This window comes from Panthera pardus, unplaced genomic scaffold (genome assembly GCF_024362965.1).
Source record: "Panthera pardus isolate Hobbes unplaced genomic scaffold, ASM2436296v1 HiC_scaffold_13, whole genome shotgun sequence".
Lineage (NCBI taxonomy): Eukaryota > Metazoa > Chordata > Mammalia > Carnivora > Felidae > Panthera > Panthera pardus.
The window spans coordinates 109475704-109493866 of NW_026526688.1; the positions used below are offsets into that span (position 1 = coordinate 109475704).

The 18163-nt window shown below is 37.7% G+C and overlaps 1 pseudogene; it reads left to right on the forward strand.

The window, feature by feature from the left end:
• Nucleotides 1-2784: 2784 nt before the first annotated feature.
• On the forward strand, nt 2785-3950 carry LOC109246895 (translationally-controlled tumor protein-like; annotated as a pseudogene).
• The last annotated feature ends 14213 nt before the right edge of the window (nt 3951-18163 follow it).

An 18163-nucleotide genomic window follows, 5' to 3' on the forward strand; every position in this document is an offset into this window, starting at 1 on the left:
AGCCACAATTTGTGAGTCAAGGAGTTGTACTGAGAGAGACAGATGCATGAATAATTACAATGAAATGCCATACAAGTCCGAAAAGCTATTCATGCAAAGCTCTTTTGGTTACAGAAAAAATGACTATGGGATGTGGAAGTTTGGAAAGAGTTCACAGAGCAGGGGACTTTTGGGCTTAGAGATTCTATAGGAGTGTTTCTAATAAATAGAATTACTTAGTAGAGAGTGCCCTTGATGGGAAGGAAGCAAAGGACACTGAATTGCTGCTCTTTCTCCAGCAGTATCAGACCCAAGATTTCCAGGTATCCTTTGCTCTGAAGCCCCAGCAATGAGACTACTTCCTCTGTACCACCCCACCTCCAGCTGTAGGCAAGACTAACTTCCACATGACCTTTAATCATGGTGTCCTGTGACTTCTGAAACAAATCCCATTGTGCCTCAATGCCAGCTCTCCTGTATCACCACGAGAAGTCAAAGGTTCCCAGATCACCCAATTTCACACAGATGCTCATCAGCACCCTATTCCCAACCTCCGTGAATCTGACCATATTTCCCACACTCTTAGCTATCCAAGCCCTTCCACCTAAACTTGTTTCCTGTCGTCAGAAAACTCCTCTCCTTCCTTAACCTCTGCACTAAACATTTCCTTCAGATTTTTGCTGAAATTTAATTTGGCACCTGAAAACACTGCTTTTCCTGGACCCTTTAAGTGAGCAACTTATTTTTATTTTTCCTCTCATACTTAAGTACCATACATGCCTGGAGCTTGAGGCGGGGTCCTTTCTGCAACCTGTTCCTACTTTCAAACAGTCACTCCTTTCTCTCTTCAAAACTCTCATGTCTTTTGAAACATACATTCTCATACTGTGCCACCCTGTATCCCTCCTTGTCAGACCACTTATGGATCACTGAGTCATTGCTCTTCACTCATTAATACTTTTCCTGTCATTATGGTTCAAAACCCCAGTAGATGATCCAACTACCACATTGGCCTCTAAATTCTTTGGTTTTCTTAGCTCCAATAATATTTTTCTCCATTCTTTCTCCATGACCCACATGTCATACCTAGACCTCGTCATCATCCAAAACTGAATTTCAGTTTCAAACATCTCACTTTGACTGCCATCCCCTATTCTTCCAGTGTATTCACTCTAGTACTCCACTCACAATTCGCCAGCTCAAGACCACCAATTCATGGACCCTATAATTCATCTTTATTCATCATAACTCCATGTCTAAACATGTCATATTATCCAGCTTGTTTTGCATGATTCTGCCGTATAATTACTTCCCAACGAATGTCTTTAACTTCCTTTTTCCTTTCTCCTCAAGCAATCTTTCCTGGCAAAACCTAAACTCTGGTCAAATCCACCTATGTGTTGGATGTGTTAATCTATCCTGCATTCAAGTGTCTGAATACTCCTAGAGAATATTACAAATTATGCTTATTGGAGTCATCCAATTTTTACATAGTATAATTGTACATAGTATTCTCTCCAGGTAATATTCAATGTGTTCAGCAGCGTGATCTTTCATAACTTCTTTTTCTGCTCTTCAGAAAGAGTATCTGAAATACAGGATTTCCTCACTACTAATCAGACCAAAAACTTTCATCGCCAGAAATTGCTACGAAACACATATTTGGTACATCAGGTATTTGTTTTCTATGTGTTTTGCCTTGTTTCACTACTTAAAGCCATTAAGAACCTATGGCAAGATAAGCCTTTAAATATCTAACCACCTGACAATGTAGTCTAGTAACATTTTCTCTCACCCCAGTTCCCCATGTAAGATTTTAGACCTTGTGCAATTTCCCAACTTCCAATTATCAGACATTTTTAAATGACATTTAGCTTCCTAGTATCAGATGTTATTAAATGCACTGACCTCAGGTCTCCCAAAGCTCATGAAAGATACTTCCTCATCTGAAATCATTGCTTTGCCCTAGATCTTGAATTTAATAAACGCTAAGTCTCAGTTTGCTTTAAGAAGTTGTTTTGTATCTGCTGCACTCTTCATTGAATTTTTGGGGGGATGGGGCATGGATCTATGAAGAAAGGCTCTTTTCCCTTATTTGTAGACTAAGAAGTATAGAACAAATATCATGAGGTTTTTGTGATATTTTAATGAGTTCATATACATAAATGTTTTAGTAGAATCTTGGCACATAGTAAAAATCAAATAAATGTTGCTTTTATAATAATTATTATTATTTATACCAATTTCTCAACCCCTGGCTTCACATTGCCAAATGCAGGCCAATCTAAGGGGAAAATACTCAATTTTTTTCTTTCTTTTTTTTGGTTAGTTGTCTCTGCTCCTTTGTTGTCTTTTCTTTTCTTCTCTCCAGGCAATCTCTTCTGGTCTTTTATTGGCTTCTCTTCCCAGTAGGTATTCTACTGGCCTCTCCCTAACCTTATTGTTAATTCCAATATTTCACTTCAATTACATTATATTATAATTTCATTAAGATTCTCTGGGAAATTTATCAAATAGTAATTGTGCAATAACCATCCTAATTGTACAATTGTTAGAAGTAAAGATTCCAACCAACATTAAAATTAATTTTAATAATAACATTTATTAGTCATAGGAGACCCATGGAGTCAGTGTACCTATTCCCCTTTTAAAAATTTACCAGAAGTCTTTAATGAAATGTCTATCCATCTTTTTTTGCCCTCTATCCCCTCCACCCCAGCACTGTTCCCAGTGCACCACACTTGGAAAGAGTTCCTGGCTCCTGTTAAACCAGTGCTGTCCTTGTTTTTTTTTCCAGGCGCCATCATGATCATCTACCAGGACCTCATCAGCCATGATGAAATGCTGAGAAATCCCGGGTGGGCTGTGCCTGGAGGTGGAGGGGAAGATGGTCAGTAGAATAGTAGGTAACACTGATGACTTGTCCATTGGTGAAAATGCCACTCCTGATGACCCCAAGAGTGAAGTTAGCAAAAGCACAGTTATCACTGGTGTTGATATTGTCATGAACCATCACTGGCAGAAACCCAACTTGACAAAATAAGCCTACAAGAAGTACATCAAAGATGACATGAACTCAATTAAAGGCAAACTTGAAGAACAGAGACCAGAATGAGCAAAACCTTTTACTTATTTTTTTAACACTTATTTATTTTTTTTGAGGGACAGAGCATGAGCAGGGGAGGGGCAGAGAGAGAGGGAGACACAGAATCTGAAGCAGGCTCCAGACTCTGAGATGTCAGCGCAGACCCCGACTTGGGGCCCTAACCGATGAACTATGAGATCATGACCTAAGCTGAAGTTGGTGCTTTAACCGACTGAGCCAGCCAGGTGCAACTAGAATGAGCAAAACCTTTCATGACAGGGATGCAGAACAAATCAAGTACATTCTTGCTAATTCTAAAACTTGCCAATTCTTTATTGGTAAAACATGGATCCAGATGGTCGCTCTGCTGGATTACAATGAGGATAGTGTGACTCCATATACAATTTTCTTTAAGGACGGTTGAGAAATGACAAAATGTTAACAAAATTTGGCTATAGCTTTGGATTACCTGTCATCATAACTGACTGCTGCTTTTCATCTACCCAATACCAGGGCTTAGACAAATGGGACTGATACCATCTTAAGCACTTCATTAATTTTGGGCTTGATTTACTAGGAGAAGAGGCAGTTTTTACGGGGGAAAAACATGTCATATAGGTTGTCTAAAAATAAAATGCATTTAAGCTCAAAAACAAACAAACAAATAAACAAAAAGCATCCGTCAATACTACGGTGTTATTAACAGGGATTGCAAATTTCAAGCCCTCTAGTGGTCATCACCATGTTGCTTATTCTCTAAGACTTCCTCAAAGATAAAAATTTACTACAATTTAACAAAAATATTTCCACCAAAAAATGACAGGCCATTATCTTTGTCCCTGAAACAATGTACCACAATTCAAGCTGAATAATTCATTACTTTAAAAAAAAAAGAGTTGTGAATATCAGTGTTAATTAATTCCTAAAATCATGTACTTAACTTTACTAGTAATAAAAAAAAATCAAGAAACCAAGATAAATTGTCAATACTTCCTGCTTTTGGGGTGGGTTATATATTTTAGTGATACAGTACATTTTTTTTTATTATTGTGTATCATATAGGCTTTAGGAACAGATATGACTACTTATATTCATGGCTTAGAGGAGTTAATAAATATTTATAAGTATCAGTTTCTACTAGTCAAAAAAATCTAGATCATAATATCTTCCTTTTAAGAATTATGAAAAAGTAACAAGATTAAAATGTATACCTTCACTGCATAGAACAAAAGTGCTAGTCAAATCACCAGAATAATCACGGTGGTGCTACTTTTAAGTAATAAAGGAAAACTAAGGTATCTAACTGCTTCTTTATTTTTTAAATGTTTATTTTTATTTTTGAGAGAGAGAGAGAGCTGAAGCAGGGGAGGGACAGAGAGAGGGGGACAGAGGGTCAGAAGCAGGCTCTGTGCTGACAGCAGAGAGCCTGATGTGGGGCTTGAACTCATGAACCACAAGATTATGACCTGAGCCAAAGTCAGATGCTCAAACTACTGAGCCATCCAAGTGCCTCCATCTCTAATTTCTCACAAAAATGATACTCTTACTGAAATTACTTAATTAAATCTAAACTCAAGCGCATTTTATGTGTACTTAAATAATAATCATTCCAACTTTTAAGTTGTATATGACTTAATAAGATAGTTACCCCATTGCAAAACTGATTTTTGTTTCAAGTTTAACACAGACACTTAATGACATTTTTTAAAAGTAGGGCTAGGTCTGAAGGACTAATGACAACATTAGATTTTTTAAATGACAAATTATAAATAATTGCAGTGATTCTATATAGTTAATTTAGTGTTATTATAAGTATTTAAAATAAAAATGATGTATATTTTAAATGTATTTAAAATTGTGACAATATTAGTATGTGGAAGTCTCTGACTTTTTTCACCTTTTGAAAACTAGATTAGCTTTCTGATGAGATTATTACTATTCAGTTAGTTATATTTTATGTATAAAATATCCTTGTTCCATTGTGTGATCAAGTGTGTGTATAATACAATGAAAATAACACAACATATTCTTCTTTCATTTTCTTCTACAGTAGAAAACATAGACCTTTTATTCATAGAAACCAGGTGATTATGTATCATATTTCACTGTAAAGTTACTAACTCAAGTTTTAATGTCCTTTATATGTAAGGATATACATCTGTTTCTATTTCCTTGACTTCATACCTCTGCCAAACTTAGATCTAGAAATGTTTAAAAGTAGTTCTACAGGGCTCAGCTTACAATAAAAAGGAAGTAAATTAGCCAGATAAAATAAAGGATGCCCAATTCAATTTGTTTCAAACAGTACAGCATTGGTGATATAGTGGTAAGCATACCTGCCTTCCAATTGGTTGTAGATAAGTAAGGATTATTTAGTGTATATCCCATGCAATAATTTTTTAGTATTACCTATGTCGCAAATATTACACAGGTCATACTTACATTGAGTAATTAATTATTAATTATTTATCTGAAATTCAAATTTAACTGGGCACCCTGTATTTTTATTTGCTAAATCTGGTAACCATAAAAGGAAGATAAAAATTATTTTGGAAGAAAATACAAAACATATATGTCAACAGTATACCTTATATTTTAATTAAAAAATAAATGGATCTCCAGTCCCTAAAAATGCAAGGCCAATCCATAAAGACTTATGCATATATAGAGAAAAAAAAGAACTAACTCTCCTCTCAACTCGAGATTGTTTCTGCTGCTCCTGGCATAATTTCCATTCTTATATAAATTTCCTAAGTAATTGATTTTTAGGAGATCTGCAAGAGTTAAAGGTTAGTGGCAGTTTGAAATATAAAAAAAAAAATATAAACAACAACAAAAAACCCCACAAAAATCAGGTATTGTGAATAACTGCCTTACCCACCAAAATCTAACCAATTCACAATTTTTTTAAAGTATATATCCTTGCTTCCTGAATCATAGCTAATTGAACCATGAGTGGGTACCATTTTCAATTGAAATACCTTCTCCAGGGATTTAGAGGTTGAACAATATTCAATTTCTTTGTGTAGGCCATTTGATGGGGTCTCCACTTGCCCATATGTTATTGTTTAGAACCTAGAAAAAGTCACCCTTTCTAGGATGACTCAGCCCTGAGGGTTCACAGCATGGCTGGCATAGCTAGATTGTATTTTGACTCTCTTGGCTGGACACTTTTATGCAGTGAGCAACCTGTACAATCTTATGGGGTTGCCTTGCCATTTTATGCCATGCAGAATAAAAAGTAGAGCACAGAAAGAAGTGTAAATGGGAGATGGTATAAAAATACTGCTAGCACTTTGATGTTTTTCTGCTTCTAAATACTAAACCTCCTTGAGACAAAGGTTTATTCCTATCATTGTGTTTTGTAAAATGCTCTCTTAAATCTTATAATAAATGCCTCCATTTTGCTTAAGGTAGATCATGCTCATTCCTGACACTTGAAAACAACATATTATAATTAGTTACATAAACACTGGCTTGAAAATAACATCTTAAGAATCACTGGCAGATTCTGATAAGATTCTGGCAATAATCTATATTGAATTGACATTTGAATACACGAAAGTGCTTTCCTTTTACTTCTAGATTGATCTTGGTTTCAGAGGCTGACAAATCCTTCCGTGAACAAAAGGGTTTGCCTTAAACTGCATCTAGAATGAATTTAATTTTCATTCACTTCCCATGAATAATGAGCTCCTCAGGCTGGACTATAAGCTGTGTTGTTTGATATAAATGCCTTTTCTTTTTTTGGAACAATTTGTAAACATAGAATTGGAGAGGCAGTAAAAAGAAGGATTCAGAGGTTTTATATAAAAACAGCTTAATGACATGAAAGGAAGAAAGAAACAGCAGAATAAACAAGAACAAGAATGGAACCACTTAATGTGTTAATAAGACCTCTCTGGGCAGTGGCTTATATCTTACCAAAGCTTTTTGTTCTATTTTGTTCTGTTTAAAAGCTCTGCTTTTTCATAAACTGTGGCATCTCAGGTCTTCACAGAGCCATCTTCATAGACATTTACTTTCCTCCAGTTGGAGGAATAGGAAGTTGTTTTTTCATTGTCTTTCTATCATTTTAATGAGAGGCAAACTTGCTCTAGCATTCAGTTCATTGAAGACATCTTGTGTATAATCATGTGTTGAAAGCATCCATTTCACACAACATTGTCCAGAGCATGCTCCTACCACTGTTTCGTGTGGTAGATAGTTTTCCTTCTTATAATGACAATCACAGTTTGTATATAAATAAAAACTTGGCCATCAGAGAAATGACCATTCCTTGAATCTGACTAAGGAAGTTAAAATAGGTTAAAGTATCAATGTCTTTTTTTTTTTGGTCTTTTCTCCTTGTACTTAATCTCATTCTATATCAACAAAAATCCTGAAAGCACGTATCTTGATTTCAATGGGTTAATTTTTAAAATTTTTCTGACATATGATCACATATGAAACAAAAATTTTGTATCCCGTGATTGTCTAATTTATGCATCTTTGTAGCATCATATGTTAAATTCTTAGAATAAGCTTTGGAATCCAAGAGACCTCAATCAAACGACAGCTCTATCTGCCTTGTAGTGGGTGTGGACTTATAAAAACAAATACACAGTTAATTGAAGCTTGTTTGCTTAAATGTACAATAGGTATAAGAAGCCTTACTTTTCACAGTTCTTGAAAAGATTAAAAAATGTAAATATACATAAGGTAGTTAACAAAATTTTTAGCATAAATAAATAATAGTTATTATGGGAGGAATGCAGATGAGCCTGGTAGTTTAGGTTCTCAGTTTTTAACGTTGTTTCATTTTTAATATAGAAGTGATTGATGGGCATCAGAGAAGACTGGTGAAGTGGACTGGTAGTTTGGAGGAGAGGGCTCAGTAGGTGAGATACTCAGTTAGGGGACCATTGCAGTCACTGAGCACCAAGATAATAGACTCCCTCTTTGGTGATGACATTTAATTGGGAAGGACTAAATCCTAATGGGTATTTTTAATGCAGATATTTTGAATACAGAATCTATAGGATGTGATAACATTGGAAATAGGAAATATAAGGAAGAGATCAAACATTATTCCAAGGATTGAACTGGAACACGTAGGGAAATGGTATCATTAACAGAAATTGAGAGTTTGGAAAGATCTACTGTGGCATCAAAGCATGATGTGGGAGAGAAGAATGAGCAGTTCTGGAGAGCTACAGGGGCTAGGGATCATGATGTAGAAGTCATCTAAATGGAGCTGATAGGCAAAGGCTTTGGCAATGTTATCCACTTCAGAGCAGTGGGAAATTTAAAGGAAAAGGGAAGGAAGAAGAACAAGGCAGAAATACGAATACTATAGGAACAATTCTTAGCAGTAGGAAAACCAGGAGAACTGGAATTGAGGAAGTCATAGGAAGATTCATTTCAAGAAAAAGGTAATTGGCTATGCAGATTCCTACAGCTTCTCATGAGGATGAGATGTGAGTCAGGTTGCCTGGATTTGGTCATTGGGAGTCCTTGGTTATTCGTAGGATTCTCAGATTGGTAGAAGGATGGGAACTGGAATGCAAAGACACAAATAAGTGGCAGCGGTAGATATTGCTAGAATCCATCTGAACGTGAAACTTTCTTTTACTTTCCGAGGACCACTTGGAATCTGGCTTTGCCAGCCTGTTGGGAAAGCCTGGTGTGAAGTTCAGGGAATGTACTGCAGAAATATGCTCAGGAAATGAGTTGGGCTTGGAACAGTAAGGTAAAGGGCTTGCCTCTAGTCACTGAAATATCTAGTGAGGGCTTAGGTTTTTATTATCAACTTCCCCCTTAACATTTAGTCAGAGTTGCAGATCCTAGCCTGGGTTAGCCCCGAAATGAAATATGAAACTAAGTTGAGGATGGGAGTACCAGAGCCAGGGAGAACCAAAAAATTGAGGACGAGACATACAAAAAGGAGAGAGAAAGGATGTGCTCAGCTAAAGCTCTGTGGCAGGAGGTGATAGCAATAGATTTAGAAAATGAGTCACTTATCTCTCTGGAAAAGCGATTGGTTTATTGGTTAGTATTATCTGCCACTTAGGAATTAGTGTAGTGAATTATCAAAGCAGGAAATGCACTGGTTTTCCCCTGAAGACATTACTTCTGTGGTCCATTTGTTTACTCCACAGTGTCTCCCCTTAAAGAGCAGCCAAAGCTACTTAGCTAAATATTTTCAGAGTTACCCATTTGAAAAATATAAAGTATACCTATGAGTATCTAACTGTGGCATAGTAAATGAATAAAAATATGAAAGATAATATGTAGTAATTAAAAGTACAGGTTCTGTGTGGCTCTGTAGTAGAAAACTGTCTCAGAGGATTGTGAGTCATATAGTAAAAACTCAAAAAATGTTACCTATTATTATTACCTTTGTATAAAACTTGAGTATAAAACTGAGTTGGCCCTTGTTTCTAGTGAGAAATAAAGTTATTTCCACATTTAGTGCTCCAGTTTTCTCATTCCATAAGATGAAAAATGTCACGTTGCTTACATGAAAATATAACATGCAAATAATAGTTATTACTATTCCTCCCTCCTATTTCAACAACACCAACAAGGAAATCTCAAGGAGGAAACCACAGAATTTATAAATTCTAAACTTCTTTTGGATTCTGGAATGCACATTCTAATTCCCAAATATATGCAAATTGAAAAGTTTTATCTCTTTATAGCATTCATTGCCTTTAATACACATATAAAAGGTATTCAGAGAAGGGAAATTCAAAAACATTGTAAAGAAATAATTCATACCTCTACCCCCAAAGACAATCACAGTTAAAATTTAGGAAGTTGTCCTTTGAGAATTGTATCTATCTTCCATCTATCCAAACAACCAAACATATAAACTGAGATTAAGCTAAACTAAAGTGGGATAAAATAAACTCTTTAGTAACTTGAATTTTTAGTTAACATATTGTGACATTTTTCTATGCCAGAACTTTGCTTCAGCATAATTTAATGTGATAATAGCTGCATATATTTTATTGCATGACATGACAGTATTTGAAAGAACTTCCTGTGTTTACATTGTTGAACTCCTGGAAACATCTTCAGACAACCTGTTAATAATGCAATACAAACTCATTACAACAGAGAGAATGCCACCTTGACAGAGTTTTGGCAGTGTTTCTGACGAAAGAAGTCAGAGGTGAGATATTCTTAGGAATTGGGGTCTGGCCTCAAGATGGTGTTTGTTTTTTTTTTTTTTTTTTAATATTTATTTATTTATTTTGACAGAGAGAGAGCAGGGAAGGGACAGAGAAAGCAGGGGCTGGACAGAGAGAGAGAGAGAGAGAGAGAGAGAGAATCCCAAGCAGGCTCCATGCTGTGAGTGCAGAGCCCAACGTGGGGCTTGATCTCATGAACCAGTGAGATCATGACCTGAGCTGAAATCAAGAGTCAAATGCCCAACAAACTGAACCACCCCAGTGCTCCCTGGCCTCAAGATGTTTAAGGAAGTCTTTCAAGAAGTGAAGTGGAGAATTGGGCAATCCATGGTATAAGAGTTTAAAGTTAGTGGATACTGTAAAGTAATTCTTGATAACTAAATTGATGAGTAAGCTATTTAGCCAGATAAGCAGATTACTATCTCTACTAACTTTATCTGAAGGAATTTCCTGAAGCAAACAGTAAAGTTATTTGTTGATTTATAGTACTATATTTCCTGGGCAGAATTTTCCTAAAAATGAAAAAAAAAAAAAAACACCTAAAATCTAAGTCATACTAAAATAGTCTACTGTTTTATCTAATTCCTATTAAAACAGATGGTCTCAACTGTCAGTGTGTTTTTATAATTTTAATATTAAGTTTCCAAATATATTTTCAATATTCATTTATCTCTATTTTCACCACCACCACCTAAATTCAAGCTATCACTTTCTCTTACCTTGTCTTCCAAGCTGACCACTTCAGATTGCTAGCATTCATTTTCCACAAGGCAGCCAGACTGAACTATATGATACAGAATGTGACATCCATTTAAAAATCTTTGCAGTTTTTCCACACTGTTTTTCATACAGTTTTAAGTTCCCCATGAGAGCCTCTTAGACCCATCCTGACAGCCTCATTTGGCTAGCAGTGTGTGCTACCCGCAGTGGACTTCCTTTGGTCCCTTGAATTTGCCACGTTCCATCTACTAGCATGCTTTTCCCTGCACTTTCTTTCATCTAGTTAATTCCTACTTATTTTTCAGATCTCATTTGCTTATCCACTCTCAGAAAAACCCTCTTTGCCTACTCCACCAAGACAAATATTGTACATTCTCATAACTTCCTATATTCCTCCTTTATATTTTTTCCATATAATTGATTTAATGCTGATTCCCCCCCCCCCCCCCCCCCACTTAAAAGTAAGCCCTATAATAGTGAAGACACTATTTATTTGGTCTACATTCCATCTTCAGAGTGCATGGCATAATACACGAACGCACAATTTACAGAGTAGATGCTGCAGAATTAATGGCACAATTCACCATTTGCATTTAAGCTGCAGAAAGAAGTTCTTTGTTTTCCACATACTTTGATAACCCACCTAGCTTAATTGCCTCCACTTTCAAAAACACCTTGAAACTCTTAATTTGAGGGCACACTTTCTCTGTTAAATGAACCAAGTAGTTGTGAAAAAAAAAGTGTTGCTTACAAATAAGCCATTAAGTGAAGCTTTTTTTTTTTTTCTTTCTTTCTTGGAGTAATAAATGAAATAGAAAAACATTAAGAATGGGAAGGTTTTAGAGAAAAATGTGCATGGCCCCTCGTGGTGGTATTGCAATAGCTTCTAGGACCTCTAAAAATCTGTTTCCCCTATTGAATGAAATGTGTGTGTGTGTGTGTGTGTGTGTGTGTGTGTGTGTGTGTGTAGTAGGCAGTGAAAAGGGTAAACTTGTTCTTTTATCTATTTTTTAACTTGAACTTATTTAAGTTTAGATACTAGTTTAATGGAGCTGGACCATTTTACAATATAGCTAACTCTCAATTACCTCACTAATGGAAACCAGCATAATATGGAAAAATAAAATATGGTCATAACCCAAATCGCCTATTTCCATTCATTCATTATATTTTTATTCATAAACTTTGAGTTATAGTGATACTTTACATTTGCACAGGACTTTTGATTTTAAGATTTTTTTTCACATGCTTTGTTTTAGATATGGTAGGCTAACTACAGAAACAAAAAAGATCCTTAAAACTTACTTCCTTTATGAACAAAAGTTTATTTCTTTAGTCTAGAGCAGGGACTCCAGGTTAGCAACAGCTCTGCTCTGATGAAATCTTTCAGGCACCCAGGCTGACAGTTGCTCTGCCATCTTCAACATGATACTTACAAGATTATCCTAGAGAGCAGCCTAAAATGGAGCACATCATTTACCATAAAGGTAGAGAGAAAAAGAGCTCAGGAATGTGCTTGAAGAAAGGAGATAGAAATGTTGTGAGTGCAGGGAGGTGTCCTGAATGGAGAATGTGGTGGTGTTAGGGAAACCTGTGGAGAACATTTTAAACCCAGTATGAAATGATACAGAGAAGCCAAGTTACGGAAGATTGGAAGTGATCTATTATATATAGACACAAAGAAACATCATTACACCCTATTAAAGACTGGGCATTTTTAATATCATGGAGATAAAGACTGATGATAACATATGTTCTTTTTTTTTTAAGCACCTATGATGGCACAAGCTCTATACCAGTGCTGCTGTAGGAAACTGACAGTTCCTGCCATGAAGGGGCTAATAGTCACAGTCCAGTGTGATGAAAGTAGTAAGTGAAAGTCATTACCTGTGCACAGAGGAAGGCTTGACATCTGCTAATTCGTTTTTTTTTTTTTTTTTTTTACTTTGCTAATGACTTCACAACCTTTTACAAAGTTGTTTTGATTTGTGCGTCATATTTATTTTATTTTATTTATTTTATTTTATTTTATTTTTTTTATTTTTTTTTAATTTTTTTTTTCAACGTTTTTTATTTATTTTTGGGACAGAGAGAGACAGAGCATGAACGGGGGAGGGGCAGAGAGAGAGGGAGACACAGAATCGGAAACAGGCTCCAGGCTCCGAGCCATCAGCCCAGAGCCCGACGCGGGGCTCGAACTCACGGGCCGCGAGATCGTGACCTGGCTGAAGTCGGACGCTCAACCGACTGCGCCACCCAGGCGCCCCTGTGCGTCATATTTAATATAACTTCCTGTTACACTTCTTTTTAGCAGAGTATTAGGTATCTTCGTGGAGGATCAAATATGCTAACCAAAATACTTGGAAGTAGTGGGGAAAGAGCTACTGGTTCTTCATTGTATTATTTCTTGATTCATTTACATATTTAGGTTTATTTTTGGCACCTGATGAAACAAAGAAAACCTTTTCTGTTATGAGCTTTTGTTTTATGAATAGTTCATTTCTTCATCTGCAAATTCATCTTGCATGAATAGACAGTTTGGTGAGTAGATTATTTGCTCACTAGTAGATTATATTTGTGTCTGGCTCTACAGGGTTAGATTATTGTACCTTGAGAGGGCTAACTGAAAGAAGCAAATTGCTTTCTTCTCCTTGCCTCTAAATCTTCAGTGAAGAGTGGCCATGATACAGACCAGAAACAGACCCTGCTAAAATTCTCACTGCAATCTTCTTATTACTGATTACTTCTTATTACCGATTATTCTTATTACTGAGTCTTCACTTTGGGGAGCAATGGATATAGCGTCATCTCTTCCTTGTTTCTTGTCTTGTAACTCTGTAGCAAGGAAAATCAATGATTGTCAATATCTGGTTTGCTTACCTAAGTATTAGAAACTCATCCTTTCCTAGTGGGACTACTAAAGGCTTGCAATTTTTAGTTGCAACTGGGCAAAAAGACAACAAAGATACTTTCTATCTTTGGTTCTCCTGTTGTATTTGTATGTGGTGATCATTTTCAGTTTGTCTTCCATCTCTTCGCTACTTTTTTGTTAGTTGATTCTATCACATATGCACATGCGCGCGCGCGCGCACACACACACACACACACACACACACAGGGATGGATCGTATTTAGAGCAAAATATTGTGTGGTCTTGGTACTCACATGATTTTATCTGATTGAAGCCTAGCAATCTAGGTAGTGATAGGGGTCTGCTTGTAACTAGTTTTTACTCCCTTAGCCCCCCCACCTCCATGTCCCCATCCCTCATACTTCACCTCTCCTTCTTTGCTTGCTGTTACCCTTTCTAGTATTAAGGAACACATTTTAGAAGTGGATACAATTACAAATGTTTTTCTTCCACTTTAACAAAGCAGAAAGTTAGGAGTTTATACACTAGCTAATCTTGATTTGTGTGTGATTAATATAAATCGATTGAGAAACCAAGTATGCTCATGTTTACAATTTTTTCAATTTGCATTTGAACAACACATTTTTGTACAATCTCCAGCTCATGTTTGTTGCTAAATTTTAGAAAATTTCTTAACTTTAATCTGGCAATCCTTCATCACCATTCTGTAACTTCTGACGTTCTTTTCACATTTATGACTTCCTAAGTGTTTCTCCACATCATAAGATGGATCTTCTTCCATAGTAGTGGTGTTAAACTAGTTTAGGAATTACAAAAACCACATTTAAAGCCACATTTTTCATTCTCTTACATTGACTTGTGTCTTCAGAGTGAGATCTAACCATTTGGAACTTGACATCTGTCTTTTATTACAGTGTAAAATTTAGTAAGGCCGGTATATCTAAAAAATGGAAATTCCTTCTTCCTTTATGGACTTCAATGGCAAGAAAATTAGTACTAGATCCTTTTCCCTTGATGTCAATTATTAGTGTATTTTAAAAATCCATTTCTCTGCACTTTTAATCATGGGATACTGTGACTATCTTGATTAAATACGATCACCCTTACAGTAAGTTTTATTGGTACGTTAATTATCAACAACTAACTTTAATATAATAAACCCCTAAATAATTAATTTGCCAATTTAATAAAATTCATAGAACAGCTATTATGTGCCAGGCACTATTCTAGTCGCTGGAAATAGAGCAGTGAACAAAACAGGTAGTAATTCATGCCCTTGGGAGAGTATATTTTAGTTGTAAAGTCTAAACAATTAACAGGGAAAAAAATAAAATTTATAGTATACTAGATGGTAATAGATATTATGGGGAAAAATGAAGCAGGCAATGTGAAGTCATGTTTGAAAAATGTGTAGTAATTGATAGAGTGGCTAGGGAAAGCTCCATCAATAAGATGATAGAGAAAATATTAGAAGGAGGTGAAGAAATGCAATAGGACAGTTAAACATTCCAGGGAAGACAGAATAGCAAATGCAAAGTTGCTAATCAGGAGCATGCCAAGTCATGCTCCAGGAACCGCAGAGGCCAGTGTGGCTGGAGTAGAATGAGCCAGGGCACAAACTGAGGTAAGGAAGACTAATGATGTAGGAGTGGAGGGCAGATCCCCCAAGGCCTTGTAAGCCATTTTTAAAATTTTGGTTTTTAGTCTAATTGAGACACGAAGGCTTCAGAAGTTTTTGAGCAAAGGCATGATTTGTCCTGACTGAGGGTTTAAGGGGACCATTATGCTTGCCTCGGATGAGACTAGAACAAAGAGGGGCAAGGGTAGAAGCAGGAGACCAGGAAGAAGGCAAGAGATGATAATCCAAATGGAATTTCTGTGTAATTGTGAAAGGATTACTGCCTTCAGAAAGCCCACGCTTCAGAAATAACTGGCAATATTTGCTTAAATAAGATAAATATTTTAATTACTTTAAGATATAGACCAAGAAACAGCACAAATGCAGAGTAAGCAGTGTTTTAAAAAGTACACATTTATTGTCTAATAATACATCAATATTAAAACTGTTATGTTTTCTTTATTGTATCATACAATCATCATAACCATGTACAATTATTGGTAGTTTAAATAATTGAGATAAATACTGTAATTATGTAGACCTCATTACTTGGATATTTAAATTTTTTTTTCTTCCCTAGAGTTGTAAAATTTTATATTATCTTTATTTATTGTTTTAATTTTACTTTTTCTGTTTCACTTTTAGGTTCAGAGAATATTAAATTATTGCATTATAACTTGGACCCATATTGTTAAATATTTGATATAGATTAAAAATCTTTAGCATAGACCAAATTGGTTTTTTTTTTCAATTCTATAGCCCAATTATTAGTATTTAGACACCTTTTTTTTTTTCCCTTTATATAGTTTTTGGTATCATCTTGTACCATTACATTTTACACAATGTTATATTTGCTTTTAATAGCCAGGAATAAAAATATGTACGAAATTCAATTTTGTTTAATAACTGTTACAATTTGTAAAAATTTTGAAAATTTCAAAGTAAAAGCTGTTGGCAGAAATAGCATTCCCCACAGGAGGATGGGAGGGAATTACGATTATGTGTGACTGTGGACAAGGTAATTTACAATTAATAGCAGCCTCTGGAAGTGAGCAACAATTCCTTCAAGTTTTAGATTCTCTGTATGACCAAGTTATGTTTTATCTTCCAGCTGTGGAATTTTGAGCCCATGATGTAATGCTAAAGATGAACAAATTAGCACTGCAAGGTCTTTAGGGTCGGAAAGACCGTTCATAACCCTTTTGTTCCGCGTTTTAATTTGCAATTACATAGTTTATTGAAAACACAGGACTGTAAGAAAGGCCCAGGGGTGATTTCAGCAATCAGCGATTTATTTTACACGTAATGCATAATTATTTTTTCTCCTATCTGCTGCATGCTAATGATTAGGACATATTCTTGAACTGTTAAGTGATTTTCCAGATAACCATTTACAGAGTATACTTCTGTGCCACCATCACAGGCAGGGCACACTCCGCCTCTCCTTTTCTTTTTTTCCTTTGCAAAGCGAAACAGGCTAGAACGTGTTCATGTGATGCCAGTGACGTCAGCCTCGACCGGGTCGCGTGACCGACACCCAACCTTCCCACAACCCCACCCCCGCCGCCAGAGCAGGAAATCTCGCGAGAAACCGTCTTACTATCAGAACTTACCGAGGTTACTGGGGAGTTACTCAGAAGGTGTGGCTCCATGGGGGAGTTTTTGCTTTCATTCTAACACTGAGGGCCGAAAGCAAAGGCCTTCGGGGGTTGCCAGAGTCTGAGCCACCCAACCTATAAAACGGCGGAGGTGGACAGTGAGGTGGCAGTCATATCAGAAGTGAAACGTGGCGCACGGCTGGCGTCGTCCCTCACTAAACGGGCCGGGGGTGGGGGGGGAGGGGAGGGAGAAAACGCGCACCCGGAGCTCGAGAGCGGGCGGCTCGGCTTCTGTTCTCCGGGGGTGGGCCCGGAGTCACTGGGAGGCTGTAGGCTGGGACCCTTCTAAGGAAGCAGTCAGTTGCCCACATCCGGCCCCCGCCGTGTCAACACGGAGACGCGCCGAGATGAAATGGTTGCACACTTCGCCCTCCCACCCGGAGCACCGCGGCTCACGAGTCGGCGTGGAGCGGTTTCTAGTGCCCCGTGCCCGCAACAGGGTCGGGGGCCTCCGCGGCCCGGGAAGCATCCCCGGGCAGCCCACGACTTACCCCACATCTTCTAAATCAACCCCAGGTTTAGGCAGCAGCTTAATTGCGAGTTTAACTGGGTAATTTTGACATCTCATCTCATTCACCTAAATCTTCCCCAGGCTTCTCCCTCGTACAGCCTCCTCCGCCCACCTGGTCTCTCTCCAGACGGGTGTGCGCGAGTGTAAGACCTAGGGAGGGAGAGCGAGATCCGCGAAGGGACTGGGTTAGAGTCGCTAGAGGGAGGTGTGGGACCGGCGAGGAGGGGGCTTCGCGAGGGAGGGGGTGCTGGCAGGCGGAGGGAGTGGCGGGAGGAGGAAAGAGGCGGAGGCCTGGGGACGGCGGACTAGTCTTCGCCCCATCCGAGCGCTCTTTCTCTCGCCGCGCAGTCTCCAAGCGGCGCGGGCTCTTGGGGGAGCGCCAGGCAGCCGAGGTGCCCGCGGGAGGCAGGCGGGTCCCGGGCGCGCACGCTCGGCCGAGCCCCGGCGCGCCCCGCGCCCGCGCCTGCTGACAGCTGCAGCTGGGCTCGAGCTGTCCGCTCTCGGCTCCGCGGCCTCCGCCCCCTCGGGTTCCCTCCCCTCTG